The sequence below is a fragment of the Triturus cristatus genome, chromosome 3_1 (genome assembly GCF_964204655.1).
Source record: "Triturus cristatus chromosome 3_1, aTriCri1.1, whole genome shotgun sequence".
Taxonomy (NCBI): Eukaryota; Metazoa; Chordata; class Amphibia; order Caudata; family Salamandridae; genus Triturus; species Triturus cristatus.
In genome coordinates, this window is record NC_140583.1 from 80,829,977 (window position 1) to 80,848,189 (window position 18,213).

Sequence of the window (18,213 nt, forward strand, 5' to 3'; positions counted from 1 at the left end):
TTGTTTGTGCTTTTCGGTGCTTTCATAGTGCATTTTCACGCATGACGCATGGGAATTGCAGGCCTGTCGCTGGTTATATGCTGAATTCTGTATCACGATTTGGGGCTTCGCAACTTTTTTCACGTTCGAGTTTCGCATTTTTTCGGCGTCACATTAATTTTAACGCGGTCATTTGGCGCGTTATCGTGAGACTATCGCATGGTGCCGCTGGGTTGAGAATACATTATTAACACGGTGTTATTTTGTCGCGATAGACTGCCATGTACAAAGTTATCACACGTTCTTGAGAATATACCCATAGTTTTTTAATTATCTGTATATGTTTTAGTTTATATATTAATTGTATATGTTAAATGTTGCTTGTATAATTGATGACAATATTTTTAAATATAGTTAAAGTGATTTATAATATTTAATTTAATTGTTAATAGTAATTTATAGTGTCATAGCGGGTTGTGAGGTACTGTAGGGATACATGGTGGGAATTTTATTAAGTATAATAATTAACAATTCATTTTTAAATTATTATTAGTTATTTATTTGATTATTAATTATGTAGACTGTGTAATTAATATATTATTTAAGTAATATTTTAGGTGTGGGTTGTGGGGTTTCTCGGGGGTGTAGGGAAGGAAGTTGATTAAGTAATCATTAATTACCAATTACATTTTAATGTACTATTCATTATTTAATTGATTATTAATTGTGTAAATTGTTTAATAATTATATTTCTTACATCATATATTAGGTGTGGGCTGTTGTGTTTGTAGGGGCATATGGTGGCAGTTATTTATGCAATAATCAATTAATAATGAATCAAGCATCAATTAATAATTATTTAATTGATTATTAAATATGTTAATTGTGTTATATTTATTTATTTTAGTTATATTATAAGTGTAGGCTGCTGGGTATGTGGGAGTATAGTGTAAGTACTGCATTAATTAAGACATTAATAACATATTTTTTATTTTATGACTACATAAATCAATAATCATGTCAATTGTTCAATTCTTTTTTTGTTTTATATATATATATATATATATATATATATATATATATATATATATATATATATATATGTTTTCCACAAGGAACTTGACAAAGGCTTCGCCGAAACGCTTAGTTCTGTTTGTTTAACACAATAAAATTCTTATTGTGTTGTCCTTTGGTGTGCCGCTGGATTATTTACTGGGAATTCTCGGATCTTATCCTTGTGGAAAACATTTAAAGCGGAGTTGCGACCGCTGCTGGCACCGGCGTCGCGAGGAGGGAGAGCGGTGATTTCGCAACGATTCCTTGGAAACATATATATATATATATGTATATACATATATATATATCACGTTTTTATTAAAGAGTTTTATATTTCTAGCCAACTAATAGCGTTTGAAGTGAAGTATATTCCCTACTATTGAAAAGGCTGTAGTGGTAACAGTCAATTTAACCCCTTAAATTTCAACCCTTTCCCTACTGATGCACAGACTAGAGTGGGAATAGTAAATTTAACCCCTCCGAAGTCTAACCCTTTTCCTACTGTTGCACACACTGGAGTTGGAACACAAAATTTTACCTCTCCAAAGTCCAACATTTTCCCTACTGTTTCACAGAAATGGAGTTGGAATAGTAAATGTAACTCCTCTGAAGTCCAACACTTTCACTACAGTTGCACAGACTGGAGTTGAAATTGTAAATTTACCTCTCTCCACAGTCCAACACTCTCCCTACTGATGCACAGACTGGCGTTGGAATGGTCAATTTAACCCCTCCGATGTCCAGCACTTTCCCTTCTGTTGCACAGACTGAAGTTGAAATGGTAAACTTCACCTCGCCGGAGTGTAATGAGTACCATTGAGTTGGGTAACAATAAATCTCTTTTATTCAGTGGCAAGATACCCTGGTTCAGGGTGAACGTTCGCTTACAAATATATATGTTATGTTTAGGTTAATGCTTTCCCTATTGTTGCACATACTTGAGTGAGAATAGTAAATTTTACTCACCAGACTTCCAATGCTTTCCCTACTGTTACACAGACAGTAGCAGCAATCATATTTTATTTTCTCATTTAAATACTTATTTTTAAAATTGCCGAAATATATATTAGTATCATTTACTTTTTGGGTTAATTTTATATTATTTGTTTATATACAATTTTCTTAAATTTCTGTAATATTTCTATTCAATTATTTTTATTATTTTTTATTTTTAATTAATTCTGTAATTTCGTTTAATGTTTTGTAGTTCTGTTTTAATATATTTTATGTTTTATTTACGTATATTTACATTTATATTCATTTATATATTTATGCTTTTTTATACTAGCAAATTAAAAAACAATAATTTTACAAAATTCATATAAATTGAAACGTATGTTTATTAATATTGTTACAATATATATATATATATGTATATATAAACATATATTTGTATATGTGTGTGTTTTTATATGAGTCAATATTTATATATATTTAAAATTATTTATTTCACATTAATAATGGTTTATGGTACAATATTTTAGATTTATTATTTTATACTACATGTATAATGAAAATCTTACCATTATAAGTGCAGGTTGGTGATATTTTTGACTCGATATTTGCGTATCTCGATATTTGGTATTCCAATATTCTGTTAGATATCCATTCTGTGCCACTAGCACTGAGCTATACCTGGCTGATGAGCCCTAACAAGGGCAAATCCAGTTCTGGGTTGCTTGTGTTCCTGTTCAAAGAGAGCCTGGCCTGGCATGTGCATAGGAGCAGGGTAAAGACTGATTTGCATATGACTAGGTCCATGCTGAGGTGGCATGGTGGGGATAAAATGATGGATTGGGATGCAGCCATAAGTGATTGCCAGTGGCTGAGATTTATTTAAGTATTCCATTCATCACCTTTTTTATGCCCTACGTGTGACAGGTATGCACAGTCGTGTATCCCCTACTCACTGTGACACTGGAATCAAGCTATACCTGGAAGATAAGCCCTATAGAGGTTAAACCAATCCTGGGTTGCTTATTTTCTGGTTCAGGGAGCACATGGCCTGGGAGTAGGGGCTGGAGCAGGGTCAAGACTGATTTGCACATGACTGGGTCCAAACTCAGGTGGCATGGTGGGCAAAAATAGATGGAATGGGATGTGGCCTGAGTCATTGCCAGTGGCTAAGATGAATTCAAGCATTCCATCCATCACTTTGTTTTTTGATGCCCTCTTTTTCTAGAGAATATGTGTATGTGTGGTTAGTCCGCTCTCACTCAGTGATTTGCATAGAAAGTCTGCTTCAAAGAAATAACCTTGTTCGAGATTGCAGTTACATCACATTCTAAGGAAATGGCATTTAGTGCTTGTGGATGGTAATTCTGGCACTGCAAAAGGGAGTTCTTCTTTTTAGTGGGTTTAAGATAGAGACTAGTGTAGAGTTCACTATCTGGCATTTGGACAAACCAGTCTAGATACTTGACACGTGCATGTGTGGATTGTGGGTGAAAATTAAATTTTCACTGAAGGTATTGAACCAGTTGAGGAAAATATATTTATGAAGTTCAATTCACCATCTCATATAACTAAAACATTATATATATATATATATATATATATTCACTGAAAAACCCATAGGTTTCAGGGACGTTATAGTTAGCTGGACTTTTCACTCGTACAAAACCATTGAAATTCCCCCGTTATAGTTAGTTCAGCTAACTATAACTCGCGCGCCCGCAATGCACTGCTGATGACGTCACATATTACATCACTCTTGACATGGTCAGTGACATCACTCATGACATCTCAAATGACATCACTGATGACATCACTGATGACATCATCTAGTGAATGTGTGTTTTTCAGAAAATTACATATGTTTTATATATGTATATCAAAAGGTCGATGGAAGAATAAATGGGTATATAAGTGTCTAATTGGATGATTTGTTTTTGAAAAATTGATTGCATAACTGACTGATTAAGTGTATCTTAGTGAATACATGGCTTAGTGAGTAATGTTTAAATATGTAAATATCTGTATCAGCCTCTCACTTTGTATATAAGTGGCTGCATGGGTTGGTGAGTAGCTACATGAGTGTCTATATAGGTTATTAGTTGGTTTTTTGAGTATCAGTATGACTGTCTGAGTGTCTGTATGGTTCGGTGGGGGTATTACGTAGTGCATAGGTGCATGAATGAGTGACTCACTGTTTGTATGTATTGAAGACAGTATGTGTGCAGGACTGTATGGGTGGATGTGTGTGTGCATGGGTGTGTTAGTGAGTGAATGACTGTCTCAATAGTGTCTTTATGAGTAACTACATATGTTTTAAACTAGTATATGTTACTATTGGTGTATATAAGTGAGTATATGTGAGAGTGAGAGATTGAAAGAGTTCCTGTATGAATAAGTATGTGTTTCTATAAGTGATTGTTTAAAAGACTAAGTATGTGTAAGTTTCTGTAGAAGTAAGTGTGGTGGTGTGTGTATAACTGTATATGCAAGTAAATGGATGTTTGATTCTTTATTAGCATGAGTGACTATGATGAGTGAGTACATGTATGAGTGACTGTATAGGACTGTTGGTGAATGAGTGGATGTGAATGTGGATCTTAGAATTACTGGATAGGTTGTTGTAACTGGTATTGGTATGTCCATTGCTTTGAACATTTTAGTTTCTGTTTTTGAATGTGTATATCAAAGGTTATATTAGGGGGAGAGGAGGTCTGCCACTCTATCACAAGGATAATGTCATCAGTGATGTCATTTGAGATGTCATCAGTGATGTCAACAAAAAGAGGGACAGATGGGTAAGTTTAACGAGGTCCAGTGTACATACCCTAACGACTAGTAATACAAAAAGAGTACAAAGTTCCTCTGGTCTGTGAAAGATGTAGGTCAGTGAGAAAGGTAATAGTATCAGCGGGGCTGTCGTGTGTCACGGAAGGGGGAAACCCTTTGTTGGAACTAGGGCTCTCACACACCCAGCAAGCTAGGTGTCATGCTTCATCATTTGAGCCTGCCCCTCGTCAGGTCGGCGCTGCAATTCCTGACGGGCTCCCAATAATGGGGCTCTTTGGCGGGGATCTTCTGTTCCTGCCGAAGGGTGCTGTGGGGGTAAGGGGCCCTAGAATGTGTAGACGTGGTGAAAGGATAAAATAGGTACTGTTAGTCCACAAAAAGATATATTTATTGAAGTGGTAAACAGCCTAACTAAAATAAGTGAAAATTGAGGTGGGTATAGCTACTAGTGGTTATGACGCTAGGTGTGTATGCCCTATACTCAAGGAGATCAACATGTTTCTTGCCTAGTTAGCCAGTAATTGGTCATGGCAATTCATCAGGATCAAAAAAAACTTAAACTATCTACAACCAAGGTATGTGGATACTACATACCTAAGGGGTGCTCAGAAGTAACCTCTAGTACTAGCAAGGTAATCTTGCAGCAGTCTCCGGCGGGTAAAAAGGACTCCAACGTGGGTCCTGCGTCGTTCGACGCTCGTGCTAAAAGACCTACCCCTGCCGCCGGACCTGGGATGGGTCAGTGATGTCATGAGTGATGTCACTGACCATGTCATGAGTGATGTAATATGTGACGTCATCAGCAGTGCATTGCGGGCGCGCGAGTTATAGTTAGCTGAACTAACTATAACAGGGAATTTCATGGTTTTGTATGAGTGAAAAGTCCAGCTAACTATAACGCCCCTGAAACCGATGGTTTTTTCAGTGAATTTCTAAGGTTTTTTAAATGCTAATTCCTAACTATAACGTGCCTGAAACCTACGTTTTTTCAGTGAATTTCAAAGATTTTTTAAATGCTAATTTCTGACTATGTCCACAGAGATAGGACGTGTAAGAAAGAAGAAAAAACGCACTGAAAGAGAAAAAGGAAATGCAGAAAGAAGCAACAGAAGTCCTCAAAGACGAAGAAAAGTGCAGGAAGAAGGATAACGTGCAGAAAGAACAAAGAGAAGAGCAGAAAGAAGCCTTGTTGCAAAATCATCCTGTACCCTCAACTTTTTCAAACGGATACTGGTGGTAACTGAGTCTGACTAACCAGTCCTAGAGCCAGTGTTATGTTAAAAGACACTCAGAATACAGTGAAAACACCTACATACACTAGGGAACACTATGCGTTGGGGGTCCCCCTGTGATTAGCATGACCTCCTCTGTAAGCCCCTAGTATATAATAGGGCAGGGGATTAAAACTACCTCTTAAAACGCGCCACAGGGCGTGTTTGCACACGTCACCTCAGGCACCGTCCCCTCCCTTCCCCACTGTGTAAACACGCCCTGTGGCCGTTTTAAGTTGGGAGATTAAGTCCCCTGAATCCTGAGGGTCCCTAGGGTCTAACTAGACCACTAGGTACCTCCAGTAAGCGCCACAGAGCTGCGTTGCAGAGAGATGTAAAAAGGGGCACGGCCTAGACCACCTCTCTGCAATGCAGCGCAGTGTGGCCCTTACTGGAAGAAACTGGTGTGCTAGTTGGCCCCCAGGGTCCCTCAGGATTGAAGGGGAATTATTTCCCCAACTTAAAACGCGCCACAGGGCATGTTTGCACACGTTAACTCAGGCCCCGTCCCCTCCCTTCACCACTATGTAAACACGCCCTGTGGCCGTTTTTAGTTGGGAGATTAAGTTCATTTGAATCTTGAGGGTCCCTAGGGTCCAACTAGCCCACTAGGTACCTCCAGTAAGCGCCACAGAGCTGCGTTGCAGAGAGGTGTAAAAAGTGGCACGGCCTGGACCACCTCTCTGCAACGCAGCTCAGTGGCGCTTACTGGAAGCACCTGGTGTGCAAGTTGGGCCCCAGGGGCCCTCAGGTTTGAAGGGGAATTATTTCCCCAACTTAAAATACGCCACAGGGCGTGTTTGCACACGTCACCTCAGGCACCGTCCCCTCCCTTCCCCACTGTGTAAACACGCCCTGTGGCCGTTTTAAGTTGGGAGATTAAGTCCCCTTGAATCCTGAGGGTCCCTAGGGTCTAACTAGACCACTAGGTACCTCCAGTAAGCGCCACAGAGCTGCGTTGCAGAGAGATGTAAAAAGGGGCACGGCCTAGACCACCTCTCTGCAACGCAGCGCAGTGGCCCTTACTGGAAGAAACTGGTGTGCTAGTTGGCCCCCGGAGTCCCTCAGGATTGAAGGGGAATTATTTTCCCCAACTTAAAACGTGCCACAGGGCATGTTTGCACACGTTAACTCAGGCCCCGTCCCCTCCCTTCACCACTATGTAAACACGCCCTGTGGCCGTTTTTAGTTGGGAGATTAAGTTCATTTGAATCTTGAGAGTCCCTAGGGTCCAACTAGCCCACTAGGTACCTCCAGTAAGCGCCACAGAGCTGCGTAGCAGAGAGGTGTAAAAAGTGGCACGGCCTGGACCACCTCTCTGCAACGCAGCTCAGTGGCGCTTACTGGAAGCACCTGGAGTGAAAGTTGGGCCCCAGGGGCCCTCAGGTTTGAAGGGGAATTATTTCCCCAACTTAAAATACGCCACAGGGCGTGTTTGCACACGTCACCTCAGGCCCCGTCCCCTCCCTTCACCACTGTGTAAATGCGCCCTGTGGCCATTCTAAGTTGAGAGATTAAGTCCCCTTGAATCCTAAGGGTCCCTAGGGTCAAACTAGCCCACTAGGTACCTCCAGTAAGCGCCACAGAGCTGCGTTGCATAGAGGTGTAAAAAGGGGCATGACCTCAGAACACCTGTCTGCAACGCAGCTCCCTGGCGCATACTGGAGATACCTGTTGGGCTAGTTGGCCCTCAGGGACCCTCAGTGTTGAAGGGGAATTAATTCCCCAACTTACAAGTGGCCAGGGGGCGCGTTTGCAGAGTGCTGCAAGGAGGGGGTGTGGCCTCCGGCGCGATGCCGGTCTTTTATTTATTTTATTTTTTTAAGAAGAAGGGCTGTATGGCCCCCCTTCTTTTTCTAATTTATTGGCCCTGGGGACCCCATCCCCCAGGGCCTGCGCCCTACTTTTTTTTGTTTAAAAAAATACATTTGGCCCTCCCAAGGCCCCAACCCCCGGGTCATGGCCTTTTTTTTAAATTATTTTAAAAACATATATATATATAGGAACACCTAGGACGTGCTGGACAAACCGTATGTAACTATCACCATGACGATTTGCGTGATATTCATTAAAAGGTGACTATGCATACAATGAATCCACGTGGAATGTATTTACACCACTAGTGAAGCTCTGATGTGACTGACGCCCTACCGTGCCTAATTCCGGAGCCCCCGCTGGTGGGTACTCTCCATGTAGACACCCTTGTCGTTTATTTATACAAACATGGGTAGCTATTGACTGGCACATTTAATATACACGCACACCAAGCCATTCAAAGGGGATTCGACAAAAATTCTACCAAACTATGCACGAAAACCCCCTCATGGTTAATAAAACACACATCCACTGCCGGATGTGTAATAATTTTTATTTTACTCTCTGGAAAGGAGAAACTCACTTGAGAGTCACAGTGTGCTCCTGGCTGAGCCCAATGCTGTGTTACACCCACCAGTGCCCGCCGAGTGCCACACACCTCTGTGTTGTATTCCACTAGCTAGTGCATATGCTATGACACTCTCTAGCCCATGTGCACTGTAACACCACCCCGTGAATATGTCATGCCACACTTGCCTTCGCACGGGTTATATTGCCCCATCTAAAGTGCCTTCCTCTATGCCTATGTTATAACACACAGCGCTATGCCAAACATATTACAATCTGGGGTCCATATCACAGTGCATAGGCAACGTTACACTCCCCAGCACTTATTTTATATTACAACTTTAGAGACTAGTTAGGTTACACAACACTGCCCTGTGCATATTACACTCCAAGGCGCATATCGCATAGCACGCGCTAGTGCCTGTGCGATCACGCGCTCTCCAATGAATCTGTCATTGCGCACAATGTATTGAATATTATATTTCACGCCCCGGTTCATCTTATATCACACTTTTTGGTGCATAGTTTATACCATATGCTATATCTAGTTTTCATTTTCAATCGTGCTCTCAGGACTATGTTCTATATAACAGTGCGTCCATCTCCCCTTTTCACGGGAATTACATTTTGCGATGGGGGTTGGAGGGTCAGGGGGTGTTTCTGCCAAGTGAGCCCGGAGTCACAGTCACAAACGTCCTCTTCTTCCTGAATAAAAGAGAGATTATGCTGCATACTTGTTCATATCTTAAGTAGTTCGCACAGACACACATTTTAAAAACAATAATGTTCCTAATACCCACCTTCTCTGAACAGTTAGCTTCCTGCCCCATCCACCTCCTCCCTATCCTCTGTTGTCTGAATCTATGGACTAGCCCCCTCCCTCCTGCCATGCATGGTTTGATGTGCTGCCACTGCCCTCCATTTAGCATGATGTACCAGTCCCCTCCTCCTGCCCTCCATTGCCCAATTCTATCGCCCATCATTGACCTCCTGTTTAGCCTCTATGCTTAGCTTGCTGCGCCTATTCTCCTTCCCCCTGCCCTCCGATGTCTTTGTGCATGCCCCTCGCTCCATCCCTTTTGCCCACCATGTTCCATGGACCTGTCACTCCTATCTACTCTGAGTGTTCTGTTGAGCTGCCACTCCCCTCCCACCTGCCTAGCATTGTCAGATGACTGTAACCTGTCCCTGCCACCTCCACCCTGCCTGTCCACATGCCATGCCCCTATCCCCTTCCTCCTGTCCTCCATGGTCCATTTTACTGCCACACCCTTCTGCCCTCCCTGGTCTGTTGTGCTGCAACTGCTCCTCCTGCCTGCCCCGCGCTATCTGTTGTGAGGCCCCTTCCCCTGAACTCTCTTGTCTGTGCCCAGGTCCTGACCCTCCCTTCTTTCCCTTTGTGGCCCTTTGTGCATGCCCCTGCACCCTCCTTTTTGTCCATCATAGCCATTGTGCTGCCACTAACCCTTCCGCTTGCCATGCATGGTCTTCTGTGCTGCCATGGCCCCTCCCACCATCCCTATGTGGTCAGCTAGCTGCCCCTGACCCCCTCCCACCTTCCCTCCATGGTCTGTGTGTATGCCATCATAGTCTCACTGTTGCTCTCCATGGTGTGTCTTGTTTCTAGTACCCATCCTGCCTGACCTCCATGGTCATCGTGCTGCTCCTGCCCTGCCCCCTTGCCCCCAGCCCTCTGTTTCCATGTGCAGACCCCTATTCCCTCCGTCCTGGCTTGTCTGTTCCATTGTAATGCCCCCGATCCGTCCCTCCTGCCCTTTATGGTCTGTTATGCTGCAGCTTTCTCTCCTGTCTGTCCATTATGGTCAGCTAGCTACCATTGCCTCTTTCCCCTCTGTTCTCTGTTGTCCATGTACATGGTCGTGTCCCCTCCCTTTTGCTTTCTATGGATTGTTGTGTTGCACTCCCGTCCCGCATGCCCTGTGTGGTGTATTGTGCTGCTGCAAACCCTGATGCCTGCCCTGTAGGGTCAGTTTGGTGCATCTCCATGTCCCTCCTGTCCTCTGTTATCCGAGTCCATGTCCCTACCCCAATTCCTACTGCCTACCATGATCCAATGTACCATACTTGCGAACAATTTGAACTTGGTAAGAGGGAGATTTTGAAAAAAAACTGGGGTATTGATTTTCCCCTTTGATTTACATTGAAAAAGAGGAGATTGTAGACAGGAGACAGATCAAATAAAGCCCATTTGAGCTTAAAACATTGGACGTTTCCTGGCTGAAACCGGTCTATGGCATGTATGGTTGTATTACCACTGCCTCTTCCTTCTGCCCACAATGGTCTATTATATTGCCACAACCTCTCTTGCCAGTCCTGTATTGTTGGTTTGTTGCCCGTGCCCCCCTTTCCACTGCCCTCTATAGTCTGTTGTGCTGCCACTGCCCTTCCTGCCTGCCCAGTAGGGTCAAATTGTTGCCTTTGCATTCTCCTACCTGCCTTCAATTTTCAGACTCCGTGCCCCTGGCCTCTGCCTCTCAACAGAATCCCAATGAACAACTAGATTGCTAACATTCTATATTTATTACAAAAGTGTAATCTTGATGTAATCAAAACTGTAATACCTAGAGCATTTCCTTTAGAAATTACAAATATGAGAGGGTCTTATTTGCATCAAAATTATGGTTAGTGCTCTAAAAAACTAAAATGAGGACATATTTTCTGAGTTTTCAAATAGCAACAAAGAACTTTTAAATTATTTGTAATCTTTGTTTTTTCTTATCCAGTTGACCACTTGATTAAATGTTGCACCTAGGGAAGAGGATGTGGTGTTACTTCCAGAGCTGCAGACTATGCAACTGGGGAACCAGGTTGGAGTTTCTGCTTCAGCTCAACATACTGTGATTTTGGTCAAATCACTTAATCTCCCCATGTCTACAACCAAAATCAATTTGATCTTGTGTGATGTAACCAATGCTCATGTAAAGCACTCCAATACCTGACAAGTCTGCACTATATAAAACTGCAAATACGCCAAAATAAGTGTTTTGCACACTTCTGTTCTTGGGCTACATCTGGGTGATATTTGTGCTGCATTTGGGCTCTTGTGTCTCTGGTGGCCATCTTGGGAGATTTATTTGTTATGAAGTTTCCTAATTTCCTCATTTACTGCAGTCTCCTCAGTAGGAAATACTTTCAGTTTTTTACTTTGGTTCCATCAAGAAGTTTTTCAGATATGTCACACATTTGCCATAAATTCTGAATGTTAGCACTCTAGTTGCTCATAAGATCACTGTAGTAAAGCTACTGCTCACCAGGGAAGTCTGCTGCTGGTATTCAAAGTGTATGTTTCAGTCTGCATGTCAGAATTTTGTTATGAAATAGAAGAGGATATGAGAAGTCAAAATGTGCCCTAATTTTTCTTTCTGCAGCACTAATCAGAATTTCTATGACAAAATGAACCCCCTCATTTTGTTCCTTTGTAAATTAAATGCTTTAAGTGTTACCACTTTATTCCAATCAAGATGGCTTCAGATGTGCCATACTTTTGTCATAAGTAGGACTGTTAGCGCTCTAGTTGTTCATTAGCACACTCTGGGACATTCTGTCATTGGGCTATACTTGGGCTACATCTGGGTGATATTTGTGCTACATTTGGGCTCTTTTGTCTCTGGTGGCCATTTTGAGAGACTTACTTGTTATGAAGTTTCTTAATTTCCTCATTTACTACAGTCTCCACAGTAAGAAATACTTTCAGTTTTTTACTTTGATTCCATCAAGAAGGCATTCAGATGTGTCACACGTTTTCCATAAATTCAGAATGTTAGCACTCTAGTTGCTTATTAGACCACTGTAATAAAGCTACAGCTCACCGGGGAAGTCTGCTGCTGGTATTGAAAGTGCATGTTTCAGTCTGCATGTCAGACTTTTTTAATGAAATAGAAGAGGATTTGAGAAGTCACTCAAAATGTGCCCTAATTTTTCTTTCTGCAGCACTAATCATACTTTCTATGGCAAAATGAACCCCCTCATTTTGTTTCTTTTTAAATTAAAGTTTTAAGAGTTACCACTTTATTCCAATCAAGATGGCTTCACGTGTGCAATACGTTTGTCATAAGTAGGACTGTTAGCGCTCTAGTTGTTCTTTAGAACACTCTGGGAAGCTGCAGTAGAACACAAAGGAATCAACCGACAGTCTCTGCCCTTGTTGGATGTACATGTTTTACTGAGAATGTCAGACTTCATTCTCACATGAATGAGAATGATAATGTGAATTTATAGAAAATATGCTCTCAGTTTAGCTTATAGATCACCTTCCAAACCTCTGTGGGAAAAGCATGAGAAAATAGTTTTCTCTCAAACATGATTCATGATATCACAGCAGAAGGCTTTTTCACATGGTAAAATCACCTTAGAACACACCACAATTCCTAAAATGAGTATGGTACCATCAACAAATGATTTATAATGTAACAAAAGTCTTAAAACCTTCTATTAACTGCAATGCTTTTAAATGAGGTGCTATCATGTATAATGGTCCCAAGATGGCTGCCAAAACTTCTTGGATGAAGTACTGACAGCCAATCAGATCTCACGATGAGATGTGTGGTTAGGCTCCGCCCAGATATATCTATCTTTTTAACTCTACTTTTCTCAGGAACTACTGAACGGATTTACACCATGTAAGCAAAATGCATGAGTCTGAACTGAGGACTACCTCTTTGCCAAATTTGGTGTAATTCCGTTCAGCAGTTCGGGCTGTAGTTGAGTCAACAGGTCCTATGGGAAAATGCATGGGGAAAATGCGTTTTGGGCCCCCGCTTGACGAATTACCGTGAAACTTTCAGGATAGAAGCGGACCGGAGCTGGCCAAAAGTTTGGAAAATTTCGCGAAGATTCGTCAATCGGCGCCAACGTTATTCCAAATAGAATGTTGCGGATTTCCTATGGAAAATAGGTCCTAACTATAACTACCTACTGGTGACTGCCAGTAGGTAATATATATATATATTGTCGTTTCACTCCGTTTCCTTCCTGGAAAAACGGGCATGAACCACAGCGTTGTGCAAATAAATTGTAATTTATTGCTCCAGGACCTCTACAGCCATGACGCGTATCAGCCCACCTTGGGCCTTGATCACATGACACGCTCTGTCAGGCGAGCACTTTTTTTATAGGCATTTTTTTCTCTCCTTTTTTTCTTTTTTGTGTCTCATTATTTATATATATATATATATATTTTCACTGAATAAAAGGGTTTAAGGGACGTTATAGTTACTTGGACATTGGACTCATATAAAACCATAGAAATTCGCCCGTTATAGTTAGTTGAGCCAACTATAACTCACGCGCCCTCAATGCACTGGTGATGATGTCACATATTACATCACTCATGACATGGTCAGTGACATCACTCATGACATCACTGATGACATCTCAAATGACATCACTAATGACATCACTGATGACATCATCCAGTGAATGTGTGTTTCTGTAAAGTTTAAATATTTTTCCTATATATCTATGCCAAGGTCTATTGAAGAATGAGTAGATGTTGAAGTGCCAGAATGGATTATTTAGTAGATGCATGACTGACTGTATAAGTCACTGTTTGAACGTATGTTACTGAATGCATGGGTTAGTGACTAAACTGTGTGAATGTCTATATTAGTCTCTCAGTTGGTGTGTGTTGGACTTGGCCCTTCTGGCAGGTTCACCCCTGGACTTTTTGGCTTTTTATTGGTGACTTGGTGTGGTAATTTTTTTGGTTTCTGCGCACTTTCCCTGTGTCCCAGGGTAAAGTGCGTGCGTGCTCTGAGTGCATGTGGTGAGATAGGCCTGCCCTCCCATAGGAATGCATGGGGAGTGTATGTGTCCCTAGTAGTTCCTGATGCGTGGGGTGTGCAGGCCCGAGTTTGGTATGTGCGGACTCGTGGGAGTGAATACTGTGCGATGATGTGTGCGGCGTGCATGTACCTAGTGTGGAAGTGCCACTTCTAGAGGTGGGCACTTCTGTGTGCAGTGTGTCTGTCGCGTGATTGGCTGGTCATGTCATGTGACGGGCTAGGGATTCCCCAGAGTCAGGATGAGTCACCCAGTGGTGAATGGGGAGATCAGCAGCTAGATGGGTGGGAGGAGTACACCTGGGTCCTGAATAGGACAGGGTTTTCCACACACAATGCTGGCCCCGCCCCCTGTGGTGCAACTGACGACCCTAGCCCTGCCAGTGAATAGAGTGAGGGGCTGAGCACATCAAGGGTGCTCCCCAACCAGCTGCGACTGGTTTTCCCCCTCACCCTGAACCCAGAACAAAGGGTTTGACTGTATAAAAATGGGGCTGTGTCCCCACAGAAACTGTTCTCTGCCAGGATCTTACCTGAGGGGGGCTGCTGCTGCTGCCACTGGACCAGAGGACCGCCACTTGGACTACCTCCCTGCCTGGAGGCCCAGTGAGCTGGCTCTGGGTCCAGCCTTGCCCCCCACCCCTGCCTTGCTGTGTGCAGGGGAGGACTTTGCTGGACTTTTGTGCTTATTTTCCCCTAAGCGCTGGGAGCGCTTTATTTGTATCCCTAAAGCGCCTGGGAGCTTCTATTGGCCTTTAGCGCTGAAAGCGCTTTCACTTTTGATCCCTAGCCGGGACATCCGGAACAGGAAACAGGAGGGCGGGAGCCTACCCCGCCTCCCTCCGACGACTCACGGCTAATTTCGAGCCCCGGAGCAGGCAGGAGCCTACCCTGCGCCCCGGGGCACTCGGGAGGAAAAGCGCCGTGTCCCCCACCCAGGCGGGAGCCCACCCCGCGCTGGACGGCGCCGAAGGTAGGGAGGAAAAGCAGCAATGGTTGGCGGGGCTCCCGTGAGGAGGAGAGAGCCCCGTGCCTACCCCGGAGGAGGCGCCCCCGCCGTGAGGAGTCCTGCGTCTGTCCGGTGAGTGGGGGCTGAGTGAGGAGCTCCCGTAGGGCTCCTCCGTATCCTTTCCCTATCCCCTCCACCATACGGGGGCATTCTCTGACCAGCAGAGCGGCCCCGGAAGGCAGCGGGCCGCTCCCACGTTTCTGGGGGCATTGTTCAAAGGGGCCCATTGTCGTTCAGAGCCTGCGAGGCTCACGAGTCCCCCGTGGGGGGCTCCAACGAAGGGGCCATTATTTCTCGAGCCTAGAAGGCTCTGGGGGGCATTTCCAGCTGTCTGAGCCCACGAGGCTCCAACGAAGGAGCACAGTATTATTTAGAGCCTGCGAGGCTCTAGGGGGCATTTCATTTGTTTCAAAGCCCTGGGAGGCTCCAACGTTGGCCCCAGCATTTCTCCAGTTGCCCAGCACTTAGTGGGCAACTGCTACGTGTAGGTTGTGCTTTGTGCGCGCTGGTTGGCGCAGCCTGCGCCGGCGCGCCCTGACTTTTCTGGACGCAGGGCGTCCTTGCCCCTACTAGGCCAGTTGGCCCAGGGACTGCCACAGATAGTGGCTAATGTGAGTTTTTGCGCCATTGTACCTTTCCTGCACCTCTGAATGTGGTTATGCGTCATGTGCTTTGCTTTACACCTCTGAATGTTAAGCATCATGTGTTTATGTGCTTAGACCCCTACAGGTATTGTGATACTTAGGTGGTTGTTTTCTCCCTAGTACAGGTGGTGCTAGTGAGGTCCTGATTCCCTGCGCAATATTTTCCTAAGGTGGTTAGGGTTGCGTAGGTGGTACTTACCTGATACCAGTAGTTACTGGTTGTGTGCTACATATGTTATTTTGTACTATAGTATTATTCCTATGTTCTAAAAAGTGCTAATTCCTGACAGTGGTCCAGGTGGCCCTGTCCCCTGTATATATAATCCCTTGTAAATTCTGCCCGTGCCTGTTGGCACATTGTAGAGTGTGTGTCTTTATCTAATGTGTTGTGTATAATACAAAGGCTATTTTTATAGAATACCTTGTGTGGAGTTTCCTTTGTGGTGGGCCTTGGGTGTTGTTGCTGGGTGCGCGCGCAAACGCTTTACACATCGCCTCAGGGATAAGCCTGTCTGCTCGTGCCAAGCTACCAAGGGGGTGAGCAGGGGTTATCTTTGGCGTGTAACTTCCTTGCCCTGACTAGAGTGGTGGTTTCTGCCTGGCTTTGGCGCAAGCCCTAGCCAACCAGAAATCCCATTTCTAACAGTGTGTCAGCAAGTGCATGGGTTGGTGAGTAGCTACATCAGTGTCTATATGGGTTATTGATTGATTGTATGAGCATCTGTATGGGTGTCTGAGTGTCTATGTGGGTGGGTGGGAGTGCCTGACTCTGTGCATACATGTCTGAATTTCTGATTCACTGGTTGTATAGATTCAAAAGTGCATCTTGGAAGGGCTGTATGGGTAGCTGACTGTGTGTACATGTGTGTTGATTAGTGAATTGATGTCTCAGTCGTATATATGTGAGTAACTATATATGTTTTTAGACAGTATATCTAAGTTTTGGGGTGTATAATTGACTATACGTAGGAGAGAGTGATTGCAAGTGTGTCTACATACATGAATGTGTACTTGTATTAGTGATTGTATAAGAGAGTAAGTATGTGTTAGCATCTATATAAATAAGGGAGGTGGTGTGTGTATAGATAAGTCAGGTGGTGTGTATATATCTGCATAAGTGAATACATGGGTGTGATTGATTTTTGGCATGACTGAGTAGATGTGTGAGTAACTATATGGATCAGTACCACTGTGTATATATAGGTGTATGAGTGGATATTATACTGATGTAACGATGAGTGACAGCATGTATGAGTGACTGTATGAGTGTATGTCTAGCTCACAATATATAGATAGGAATCAGTGGATAGGTATCTAGTATCTGCTATTGGTGTGTCTATGGTTTCGAAAATGGTAGTCTGTATTTTAGAGTATGTGTTTTAAAGGTTATATTAGAGAGTGAGGAGGTGTGTCAGACTATCATGTTGATGATGTAATCTGTGATGTAATTTGAGATGTCATCAGTGATGTCATGAGAGGTCACTGACCATGTCATCAGTGATGTAAAATGTGACGTCATCACCAATGCATTGCGGGCGCGCAAGTTATAGTTAGCTCAACTAACTATAACGGGTGAATTTCTATGGTTTTATATGAGTCCAATGTCCAAGTAACTATAACGTCCCTGAAACCTATGTTTTTTTCAGTGAATTTCTAAGGTTTTTTAAATGCTAATTTCTAACTATAACGTGCCTGAAACCTATGGTTTTTTCAGTGAATTTCTAAGGTTTTTAAAATGCTAATTTCTAACTATAACGTGCCTGAAACCTATGTTTTTTCAGTGAATTTCTAAGGTTTTTTAAATGCTAATTTCTAACTATAACGTGCCTGAAACCAATGTTTTTTTTAGTGAATTTCAAAGGTTTTTTTAAATGCTAATTTCTAATTATAATGTTCATAAAACCTGTTTTTCTCAGTAATTTTGACAAGAAATGTGATATTTTGTAACTTTAATATCCTAAAAATTGTTTTTGTATTTTTTTTTAATTTAATATTTAATGTCTTCTTGTTTTTTAAATATTGAACAACTACATACAGTATGAAAGGGAGCCCAGCCCAGAGCCACATCTGAAGACCAACACATGTCATAGACCTCCTGATGAAGCAGGTCCGACACCCAAGAAAGCCACAACACCCACCACCACCCTGAGGACCCCCCTCTACCACCGAGGCAGTGCAGAACAAGACAGTGAACTTTCCGAAAACAGCATGGCCCCTCGGCTACACAATAGCTGAATATTGGGACAGGTGTGAACAAACTATATGTGAAGGAAGCAATTCACCCATGAATAACAATGCACACAATGCAAAGTGTAGCGGTGATGTGC